Raw genomic sequence first — 12,315 nt, 5'->3', positions numbered from 1 at the left:
GAGCACAGTGTTGCTAGAGGGCAGTCAACACTCAGGCTGAACGCAAAAGGGTCAGCGAGAGGTGATGGGAAAGACACCAGGGGCGGGGCGGGGAGGTCTCTTTAAAAGGACAGCTGCGGCTGGGCACGGTGGCTCACGCCTGTAATCCCAGCACTTTGGGAGACCGAAGCGGGTGGATCGCAAGGTCAAGAGGTCGAGACCATCATGGCCAACATGGTGAAACCCCGTCTCTACTAAAAATACAAAAATTAGCCGGGCGTTTGGCACGCCCCTGTAGTCCCAGTTACTCGGGAGGCTGAGGCGGAAGAATCACTTGAACCCTGGAGGCGGAGGTTGCAGTGAGCTGAGACTGCGCCACTGTGTCCAGCCTGGCAACAGAACAAGACTCCATCTCAGAAAAAAAAAAAGGACAGCTGCTACCCAACCCAACCAGGTGTTTCCAGTTCTTTTGATAATCCAAAGATTCTTCAGAATTGTTCAACGTTACACATGTTCAGGGTCAACATAAAATGGCAGGTGTATTTTGTGCAGTGTTTCTTGTAATATTAACAGCAAATTACTAAAAACAGCCTGTGTCCATCAGTAGGGGATTGTTAAACTATGGTAAATCCATACAATGGGATACTCTGCCCCTGAAAAAAAGAATGAGGACACTCTCCACGTACTGATAAGGAAAGATTGCTAGGAAAAGTTAAGTGGAAAAAGCAAGGTTAAAAATACTGTGTATAGTCTGTTGTAATTATGGAAGAAATAGAGGGATGGAGGCAGATATATATTTGTACTGACTTTTATCTGCAAAAAGATATCCTGTAGGAAACTAATAAAAGTGGTTACCGGGAGGGCAGGGCAGGACTGGCCAATGGAGGCAGGGATAAGATTTTATTGGATACCTTTCTATAGCGTTTTAATTTTTGAACCACACGAATGTATTGCTTATTTGAAAAATAGTGCAAAAACACTGTGCACACCAGCTACTGGGAAGAAAACATCTCCAGGCTACAAACAGCCTGCAGGCTTCTGGGCTGCAACCTTTGCACTAAGGGCTCTGAAACTGGAGAGGCAGAAAAGTTGGCAGCATTGGGTCCAAGCTTTAGGTTTGAAGAAAAGTAGGTTGTTCAGTATCTGGTGTCAGGAACTCTCTCTGGATTGCCTAGCAATGAGCTAGTTGGGCTTAGCAGCCCCCACCGCCTCTAGGGGGAAAGTGATGCCCTCCAGCTTCTATGGGAGAGGCTGCTCCAAAACTCAACTTTCCAGGAAACAGAGGAGCCCCAAGGTCACCAGGTGCTGCTGGGCAGATGGAATTTCCTGGCATTCCTCAACCATTAAGGTTGCCTGGAACCCCAGTAGTCTGTTCCCCTCTGTTATGGCTCTGCCTCACTTGTCCCATACAAAGGAGAGTGACAGGTGGGTGCAGTTCTTCCTCTGGAGCACAGCATCCAGTGTGTCCAGATGGGCCCCAGCTCAGCACACTTCCCTAGATAATGCTGAGAACAGAGGACACGCTCCCCTGCTGACACTGCTGCCAGTCACTTTCAGGCAGCACCACGGAATGCCATTCATATTCACCTCAGCCCTTTGTATGTCCCTGGTCCTGTCACTGTGAAGGAACTCACTTAGTGTCATGGCTTGAACTGTGATCTCCAAAACAAGACACACTGAAGCCCTAACCCCCAGTACCTCAGAATGTAACCTTTTTGGGAACAGGGTTGCTGAAGATGTAATGAGTTAGGATGAGGTCATACGGGAGTAGGGTGGTTCCTAGTCCAATATGGCCGGTGTCCTCATAAAAATGGGAAAATTTGAAGACACACACACACACACACACACACAGGGAGAATGCCATGTGATGACAAAGGCAGAGAGACTGGAGTGACGCCACTGCAAGCCAAGGAAGACCAAAGTCGGCTGGCAAACCATCAAAGCCAGGGCGAGGCAAGGAGGGGCCTCCTGTATACCACAGAGAGATCATGGCCCTGCTGACACCTTGATTGCAGACCTCTGGCCTCTAGAACTGGGAGACCTGACATTTCTGTTAATCACCCAGTTGGTGGCACTTTGTTATGGCAGTCCTAGGAAATTCATAAACCCAGCAACCTCAGGCCAACTCAGGTGGCAAAAGTACCTGCCACTGCTCCTCCTCAGCAGGTGCCTAAGAGATACTGGTGACAACTCTGCTCCCATGAATGAAGATTCTAGGACCTGGCCTGGTCAAGCTTATTGTGTCAGAACACATCAACTACTCAACCAGTAAACGGTACTCGACCTTGTGAAGAATGGAAGAGAAATAAAACATTCCATTACTGCCCTCAAGGAGTTGTCAATCAGATAGAAGATTCAAGAAAGACACATGTAATAATGGCCAACCTTCAACATTATCTTCCCCCAACCCTCACCCATGACCAGCAGATGTCATAGAGGTCACTCTTAACTAAGTTGCACTGTGCTCCCAGCTGGATTCAACTTTTTACTGCATCTCATCTTGCTGCTCCATGCATGTGTCTGGAAGAACTGCTTTTCCAGCTCTTCAGGACGTTATTTAGGATGTCGGGCTATTAGACGATTTCTAGAAACTGTTGCCACTGCTCCTGGCATGGAGCCCACACTTCTTGCCCATTGTGGACACCCACTCCTGGCCAGAATTGTCTGCCACCCCTGGTGAAGTTGCTCCCATCAGTTTCTTATCAGCTCTTTTGTTCCAGTCAGAGACGAAGACCCTGTGGGGTGTTGAGCCTATTCTGCAGCTCTCAATGAATCTGACAAGCCAAACACATGAGATCCAGGTGGTCTGAGAGTCCACTTTGTTGAACTGACAGTTTTCTAGCCAGGGGCAGGCTACAGAAAATCAGAGACCCTCGGCAGAAATGCTGTTTTCTTTATCCTCATTCAGAACATGTGTTTGTTTGGCCCAGCCTTCTCGCAAGCGGCTGCTCCCAGTACCCTCTACATCCAGGAACTCTGATTCTTACCATCAGCAAGACTCGTGTCCAGCTACATGCCTGGCAGGAGAGGAGGCAGCACACCTTGGCTGAATTCTGCTGGCACTCCTGCTGGATCCCAGCACTCTGGACTCTGGCTCCCACAGGGTTTCTCTTCTGCTGAGCGCCCAGTGGAGGCTTTGTCTGGGCTCATGGAGGAAGGCAAGTTGCTGCTGCCCCACCCTTGACAAACAGCCCAATGACCCCAGGTGGCTCTGTGCCAGGCTCCTGAAGGGCAGCTGTGGTCAGGGCATGACCTGCTGTTAGAACAGAGAGAGGAAAAGGTTCCTCACTTTGACTTCAAGCAATTCATTTTAGATTATCTGGGTTGGGCTTTGAGGCAGACACTGTTGCTGGCTTAAGCAGCATCCATTTATTCTTTCCTCCTTTCTAGCAGAGTTCCAGTTCTGTTCACTCGGGACAGTGACCTGCCACCCCCAGTGAAGTCACTCCCATCAGTTTCTTTTTTTTGAGACGGAGTCTTGCTCTGTCCCCAGGCTAGAGTACAGCGGCACAATCTTGGCTCACTGTAACCTCTGCCTCCTGAGTTCAAGCGATTCCTCTGCCTCATCCTCTTGTGTGCTGGGACTACAGGCGCACACCACCACACCCTGCTAATTTTTTGTATTTTAGTAGAGACGGGGTTTCACCATGTTGGCCAGGATGGTCTCGATCTCCTGACCTCGTGATCCGCCCGCCTCAGCCTCCCAAAGTGCTGGGATTACAGGCGTGAGTCACTGCGCCCGGCCCATTAGTTTCTTATCAGCTCTTTTGTCCCAGTCAGAGCAGCAGACCCTGTGGGATGCTGAGCCTATTCTGCAGCTCTCAATGAATCTGACAAGCAAAACACATGAGATCCAGGTGGTCTGAGAGTCCAAGGGTACCAGCTCAGAGGCCTTATCCAGCCAAAACAATGCAGGCTTCTTGCCAGTGGATAGGTTGGGGTGGCCTCTACCCCGCCTCTGGTTGTTAAGACGTGAGAGGAGCCCTGCTAGGGGTGCTCAGGGAAGTGTTTTCCTGGCTCTTTCCTTCTGCTGGGTGCTGTGCCATCTAATGTGTTGATTAGAACTTCTGCAGCCACTTTATAACCATGAGAGGGAAGCCTGAGACAGAACGGAAAGAATGAACCCAGGCCCTTGATGACATGGTTGACCACTGGATCAGAGAACACCAACGTCACCCTTCCTCCAGACTTCTTATTACACACGTAATAAATATCCTTCTTTCAATCCATTGAGTTGTGGGTTTTTGCTACTTGCAGCTAAGATTATCCTAAGTGAGGTGCACTGAGATGTTCCTGAGACCACAAGACCACATTCTTGAATCCAGTCCCACTATCCTTACTACAACATTCCCAAACTTTCAGGACACACACACACACAAACACACACACACACACACACTTTTCTCTCCACCTTTTCTTGGTATTCAGTCCTTTTCCCAGACTGGATACATTTCGCCATATTTTCAATAAATTCTGTTACATATGGCAATTCCATCATTTAATTAAGAAACATTTTTTACCCCCCACTGATGTACTAGACACTTTGCTGGGCTGCTGGGACTCAAGATGGAAGTCAAGGACTAAAAACTGAAAGTGGTATGGAAGTTCCTCAAAAAACTAAAAATAGAACTACTATATGATCCAGCAATCCCACTTCTAGGTATATGTCTGAAGGAAACACGATCAGTAGCTCAAAGAGATCTCACACACCCATGCTCAGAGCAGCAGTATTCACAATTACCAAGACATAGAAACAACCTAAGTGTCCATCAGCATATGAATGGGCAAGGACACTGTGGGATGTGTGTGTGTGTGTGTGTGTGTGTGTGTGTGTGTGCATATACATAATAGAATATAATTTATCCATAAAAAGAAGGAAATCTAATATTTGTGACAACATGGGTCAACCTCAAACCTTGAGGGCATTACGCTAAGTGAGGCAAGCCAACAGAGAAAGGCAAACTTTATGATCATATATGTGGAATCTAAACAATTGAACTCAGAAACAGAGAGAAGAATGGTGGTTTCAAGGGGCTGCAGGTGGGGGAATGGGGAAGTATTGGTCCAAGGGTACAACATTGCAGTTACAATGTAGATTAGTTGGTAAGTTCTAGAGATCTAATGTGCAGCATGATGACTTGAGTTAATACTGTATTGTATACTTGACATTTGCTAAGAAGGTAGACTTTAAATGCTCCTATCACACACATAAAAAATGGTAACCAGGTGGGATGATGAATGTGTTAACTAACTTTATAAAAAAATTTTTTCTTTTTGAATTCCATGTTAACCAACTTGATCGGGGTATCATTTCATAATACACACATATATCAAATTATCATATTGTACACCTTAAATTTACAGAATTTTATCTTTCAGTTACACCTCAATAAAGCTGGAAGAAAATGAAACCTTGCGGAGGTACAGCAGGTGAGCACCACTTCTGGAAAAGAGGTGAGTGCAGGGTGGCAAATGCTAGGACAGGGTGCACGCAGGCTGAGTGGGCACAAAGAAGAGTGCGGGGAGACCAGGGGCTGGGAGAGTGTTAGCAAAACGCTCCTCAGAAAAGAAATGAATTCTTGAAGGGAGATGAGGAAACTGCAAACAATGAAGAGAAGGAGGCAGACATTCACAACCGAATATGTAAATAATAATACGAATAACAATCAGCAATGGTGGCAACTGACAGTTCCTGATACTTACAACAAACCAGGCAGTGTTTGAAAGTTTTCTGGGTACTACCCATTTAATCCTCCTCCAAAGCCTGTAAGGATTACAGGATTAGCCCCCTTTTATGGGTAAGTAAACTGAGGCATGGAGAGGTTAAGTGATACAGGAAGTGCATAGCAGAGGCAGGATTTGGACCCAGGTAGTGGAGCTCCCAGGCTCACATGCTTTATAGGTTACACTGGTGGTTCTCACAGTGGCCACCAGAAGAGAAGCCTCTGCAGCCTCTGGAAACTTGTTACCAATTCAGATCTTGGGCCTCATCTCAGACCCACGGAGTTAGAACCTCTGCGGGTGAGGCCCAGCATGCCACGTTTTTACAGCAGGCCTTCCTTGTGACTCTGATATTTGAGAACCCTGCTTGACACTATAAGCCTGTACTGAGAAGGAATGGCATGCCCAGAGGACCGTGAATGCTGCAAAGAGAAGCAAAAGCCAGAGGGAAAGACAAGTAAGCTGTGAAGAAGCTTGCATGTCATCTTCAGGAGGATGGGCTTTACTGTATGGGCATGAGGGAGAAAGGTGTGGGGTGAGGCAGGGAGGTGGCTTGATCGGGCTTTGTTCTCTGTAACAAGATCACTGGCATGAGTGCTAGTAACAGACTAGATGGAGAAGAAGATGGAAGAAGGGAGCCCAGGTAAGAGGCTGATTCCATGACCCCAACAAGTACAGCAGGGGCTACATTAAGGCGGTGGCAGTGCAGAGAGAGGAGGGATAGGGACAGATCCAAGAGACAGAGTGTGATAACAGTTGAACATGGGTACTGAGCTGGCAGAGGTGTCTAGGATGACTCCATGACATCTAGCTTCAGAGGTTAGGTAGATGGTGACATTATTTAGCCAGATTGGAAATGCTAGAGGCAGAACAAGTTTGGCAAGGAAAAGAATTAGTTCCACTTGGAAATGTTAAGTTTGAGGCTTCCCTGGGACATCAGGGTGGAGGCATTTAGGACGCAGTGGGAGAAATATCTGGTGCTCAGGAGTGGGGACAGGGCTGGACATATAGGCATGGTATTCGCCAGTTTAAATATATGAGGGTTGAAGTCACAGACATAATTAAGGCTGCTCACAGACTGTGCAGAGGGAGCAGGGAAAACTGAGGGCTGGAATAATGCAGGACACTGTCATTTAATGGACACTCAGAGCAAGTCAGCGAAGGAGGCTCAGAAGCAGTGCTTAGAGAGAATGCAAAGGAAATAATGTTGTCTCAAACCAAAGGATGAGAAAAGATGGAGAACGTTTAAAGAACTAGAGGTTGACAGCACATTCAAATGTTGTACACGTGTCAGACATTCCAGAGAAGAAACCCAGACTTATCAATGAGAAGGTCACAGGTGAACTCAGTCATAGCAGTCCCAGTGGAGGGATGGAAAAAGAAGCCAGATTCATTCATAGATGCATTGTCCAATAAGCAACAGCTACCATGTGCCAAGCTTTGTGATTTGTGCTGGGATAGGGTGATGAACTCAGCCCTTACCAGGTAGTGGAGAGGGGAGAAAGTGGACAGAAATTACAACAATAATTACGGGATCACAATTGGGGTAAGTGCTCTGATGAAGACACGAAGACATACAAAGGGCTTGCTATAGGGAGCCTAGAGCAACAAGACCAGCACAGAAGACAAGAGAAAGGAAATTACATTTATGTTGGGTCCATGAGGTGAATAGGAGCAACCCAAGGAAAGGCGTGGGGGATTGGTCAGGGTGGTGGGAAAAACTATAGGGAAAAGATGTACACCTTCTGAAAAACTGGAAGGTTCTGCAGAGCCCCAGGGAAGAATAGTACAAGGCAGCTGTTCTATAACCCTGAGGCAGAGGGACAAGGAGTAGGTACAAGGGAGTGCAGGGGAATTTATCTTAAACAGGCTTGTTTACTTATATTGACCAGGAACTGAGCTTTGATCATCTGTGCCTGTGAAGTTCCCTGAAAGGGGAATAGTAAGTGTTAATTGCCTACAGGTTGTGTTTGCTCCAGGTTTTTGGCATTGTGCCTGCACTGAATTAAAGCAAGCAGCTCCAGCTTCTCGGGGTTGCTCTCTGGCCACTAGAGCCGGGCGGTGGCCTAGCTGCTCTTCAACTGCATACCTATGTCTGAGCACTCCTTTCATCCGTTGGCCAGGGTCTGCGGGACAGACCTAGCAGAAAGGTGGGTGGGAAGTATGTTAAGGGACAGCAGGCATAAATACCCTCAGCTAGGAAAAGCTTTTTTGTGTGTTAAAGAAATGGAAGAAGAGTAGGGTGGCTAGAACAACCCTAATCTGGAGGAGAGTGGTAGGAGTTGAGGTTGAAGAATAGGACTTGATGGGCCAGGTTAGAGATTTGGGACTTCATCCCAACAAGCCATAGGAAGTCATGAAAGTTAAAATCTAGAAGGTTGGGAGAGACGTGATCTGATTTGCATTTTTAAAAAGGTGACTTTAACTGCTCGTGGGGAATGGAATTGGAAGAGGAGGGATGTGGAGTGGATACATGAAGGCTGATTGAGAGAATCATTACAGCCCAGGCAAGGAATGGCAGCATCTTGGACCAGGGCGATGGCAGCAGAAGTGGGCACAGGTGAAGAGATTCTAAAACTACTTAGAGGTGGAGTCAAGAGGTCTGGGTGGCCAATGGGATGTGGTAAGTGGGGGAAAGGAGCACTTGAGGCCAGCGTGGACTCTGTGGTCCCATCCACATCTGTTCTTAGATACTCCCACAGGGCCATTGGGATGGAAGAACACATAGCCCCTGAATTCGAAGGCAACAAGTCCGACTGGCTTTGGTAGGGCTCAGGTCAGAACTAGAGGACAAGTCCTCCCAAGCCTTCCTTTCCTAAAGGAGCCTCTGATCTTTTACAGATAAAATGATTTCTTCTAAACAGGCCTCCTGAAAATCTCATCTTGTTTGGTGACACTCCTTCTGTGTCATGTCCTGTGGGGTAGGATGCCAGGCTGGGCAAGTCCCACGGTGAGTGGCATCTCATCACAACACCCTACGCACTCACTCTTCAGGGCATTCATAAAGTGCATTCGGTACGTGTGGGACAGGCTAGGCTCCTAATGCCAATCTCCATCTGATCAGCTTACCCTTTCCTAATTTTGTCAATTTCACAACAGCATGCTAGATTTCTATTTTCATCATTACGGCAGGCTAAGTACCTAGATAAACCTTGCCATTAGAAACTACTAAAAAGTCTTATATAATTTTGTTTTTAATTTCCAAAAGCATTGATGAACTGATAAGAAAGGAAGGAATTCACTGGCCAGGGGCTTCTTTAGATAATAAATATCCTGATGCTGACTATAAAAATGACTGTAATGTATTCAAAGAAATTAAAGACAAGCTTGAAGATATGTGCAGAAGACAAAAAGCCATGAGGAATAACCAAGAAGTTTTGAAGAATGAACCAAAGAGAATGTTTAGAAATAAAAAAATAAATAATTAAAATTACAAACTGTGGATAAACATTAAGAGCAGATTAGATACAGTTGGAGAAAGAAACAGTAAACTGGAAGCTGGGTCAACAATAAATTAACCAAAATGCAGCACAAAAAGACAAAGACACTGAAAATATGAAAGAGAACTTAAGAGACATGAAAAATCGAGTCTAACATACATCTGTTTGGAGTTTCAGAAGGAGAAGGAAGAGAATAATTAAGCTGATAATGACTAAGAATTTTCTAAAGTGATGAAAGATACCAAGACACTTATTCAAGAATCCCAAGAAGAATAAATAAAAAGAAATACATACACAGACTCATCTCAGTGAGATCTGCAGACCAGCAAAGACAAAGAGAGTGTCTTAAAAGCAACACAGAGAAAAGAGAAATTACTTTCAAGGGATTAACAGTTAAGCAAATAATTTCTCATCAGTGACAAACAAGACAGAAGCAGTGGTAAAATACGTTCAACATGCTAAAAACAGGTGACTGTCTTCTGAGAATTCTATACTTAAAAAGATATGCTTTAAGAATAAGAGAATGCTGGGCGCAGTGGCGCACGCCTATAATCCCAGCACTTTGGGAGGCCAAGGCCGGCGGATCACGAGGTCAGAAGATTGAGACCATCCTGCTAGCATGGTGAAACCCCGTCTCTACTAAAAAAAAATACAAAAATTAGCTGGGCATGGTGGCACACGTCTGTAATCCCAGTTAATCGGGAGGCTGAGGCAAGAGAATAGCTTGAACCCAGGAGGCGGAGGTTGCAGTGAGCCGATATCACACCACTGCACTCCAGCCTGGGGACAGAGAGAGACTCTGTCTCAAAAAAAAAAAAAAAAAAAAAGATATTATATGATAAAAAAAAAAAAAAGAAAAAACAAAAACAAACCTGAGAGTCTGCCACATGCAGATTCTCATTGAAAATGAAAAATTTTTAAAGATGGACTTCAAACAGAAAAAGACAGAATCTAGATAAAAGATCTGAGATTAAGGAAGAAATAAAAAGAAACTGAAAATGGATTTTCTCAGTGTGTTGTTGAAAAAATTACAGACTGGTAGTCAGGCATGCTTATACTGGTATCTTGCTGCCATCTCTTGCTATCTGAGAAACTTGAATCAAATAATTACTTAATCTCTTAGAGTCTTGATTTTTTCATCTTAAAAATCCATCTAACAGTGTCATTTATACAGCATTTTTGTGACAAATAAATGAACAAATATCTACAAATGCTCCCAGCACAGCTTCTGTATCTGGAAGGTGTAAAGTAAGTGTTAATTTCTTATCCCTTTTAAAATTAATGAATAAATTTAAAAAATAAGATATTGCTAACAACAAAGAATGACTCCCTCTGCTTCAGTTCTAAGATAAAATTCTGGCACTGTTTCATATTGTGCAAATATGAACCGGCGTTCAGCAGTTATTTTCTTTTCATCTTTCCAGTATCAAGCCTAAGATCTTTTGAACAAAATGTTTATGATTTCTTTATTTAAGCAATACTGTATGCGTACACACAAGCCCCAGGGATATACCCCAGATTCTAGTTGAACTCACAATTCTAAAATAATCTGTGGTCACAGTTTTATGGGGTTATAAAATAGATGCCGGTCCATCCGTAGTGCAAAATGACATATCCTGCCCATCCTCTTTCCTCACATCCTTGAGCAGGGCTCTCCTTATAACTAGGAGACGGAGACACACCAATGATCCCTCTGCAGCTTCTGCCACCCCAACCCCCAGGCTGGAGAACCCCCCAGCTTCTTCATGACCCTACTCTGTTTCATTAGCAACTGAAAAAGGAGAGGAAAGCCAAAGTTAATGAAAGGTAACTAAGAAAAGTTAGCTTAGTCTCCTTTAGGTTCTCTGCCCAATTTTTATTTGGCAACACTTCAGGGGAAACAGATAAAGTCAGAGTGAATCTTTCCTTGATGGTGTCAAGGAAAGCAAAAGCACTGCTCCTGAAGTTCTAAGTCCTGGGCTGGCACCCGTACTCTGCATTTGCAACTTACATGTCCGAGTTCAAGCCACTGAACCCCTCTTATTTTATTTATGAGACAATAATTATATCATATTTGTAGAGCATTTTACAACGTACTAAGTGTCTCCACAGTCATAATTTTATTTAATGTGCTTACCCAAGTGTATAATACTCAGTACTAATACCTTACTGCATTGCTGTACAGATTTGAAAGCAGAGTCTGTGGGTTGCTGTGTGAGTTACAAACACCTTCATCAACAGAGAGGATCATCTCCAGTGTACATAATTTAACCCATTATGAGGGTGAGCTCTGCAGTCAAGTGCCTGGATTTGAATTCTGGTTCTACACTTACCACCCACGTGACCTTGAGAGCAAGTTGCTTAGCTGCTTTATAAGCTTCGATTTCCTCACCTTTAAGTTAAGGAAAATAATTATTGTACTAGCTTGTAGTGCAGAGCTTTGCACATGGTAGGCTCTCAGTGAACGAGAGTTCACTTGAATTTACACCAAGTTGAGTTGGCAGGTGTCTGACCACACGTATGTACTCAAAAATAGCCATCCTCCTTCTTCCTTTCTTCTCCATGGTTGCCTCCACCCTCTACATCCCTAGGCAAATATTTGCAAAGGGAGGGCAGAAGCTCCAGATAGCAGGACACACCCAGAATTTCTTTCTTAAAATTAACAAAGCCTCATTTTCCATTTTCTATTTTCTGTAGGCTTTAGTTTCCACTCTGTTTCAGGGGCATCTCCCTGCTGATTGGGTTGGAAACACAGCCCAGACTCCCCAGGGTCCCAGTCAGCCTGGACCCCTTCCTACTTCTCCTGAGGGATTTAATGTGACAGGCTGGAGAGTTCTGGACCATGGGGCACTGGCTAAGCCTCAACTACCTAACTGGATCGCACAGTTCACCCCTTTGAGATAAATCACCTATGACTGAGCCAACGCTAAAAGGATCTATTATAATGACATAAGAAGCGGAGGTTAATTTAGGCCAAACTGATGAATAGATGGAAACTACTTGGCTGCACAAAAATAAGCAACCTCCATTTAAAAGGCTTTAGTTCATGAAGGACTTTCACATTTTCACTGTTTAATTCCATCCTTATAACTTCCCTAAGGGACATGAAGGGCAGCTCTTTTATAGACGAGGCAACCGAGGCCCACAGAGAGCACGTGGTGAAGCTGAACGTAAAACACGCTCTTCCCGCCACACA

General features: G+C 44.9%; 1 protein-coding gene across 8 annotated transcripts in view; it reads right to left on the bottom strand.

Annotated features, from left to right (window-relative positions):
- CRACR2A (calcium release activated channel regulator 2A) overlaps nt 1-12,315 on the bottom strand; it is a 141,402-nt gene that overhangs the window by 118,144 nt on the left and 10,943 nt on the right. For 2 of the 8 annotated variants that reach the window (XM_021671344.2, XM_021671351.2), the window contains exon 1: nt 2,967-3,300. The exons of 3 other annotated variants lie outside the window; for them this stretch is intronic. The gene's annotated coding sequence lies outside the window, so the exon portion shown is untranslated. Of the gene's footprint in view, nt 1-2,966; nt 3,305-12,315 lie in introns of those variants that run through there. 3 more of the 8 variants (XM_064377530.1, XM_021671352.2, XM_021671353.2) reach the window with 3 other exon arrangements.

Source organism: Aotus nancymaae, unplaced genomic scaffold (genome assembly GCF_030222135.1).
Source record: "Aotus nancymaae isolate 86718 unplaced genomic scaffold, 86718_ANA_hifiasm-v0.15.2.pri h1tg000016l, whole genome shotgun sequence".
Taxonomy (NCBI): domain Eukaryota; kingdom Metazoa; phylum Chordata; class Mammalia; order Primates; family Aotidae; genus Aotus; species Aotus nancymaae.
This window is presented reverse-complemented; position numbering and strand designations above follow the sequence as displayed.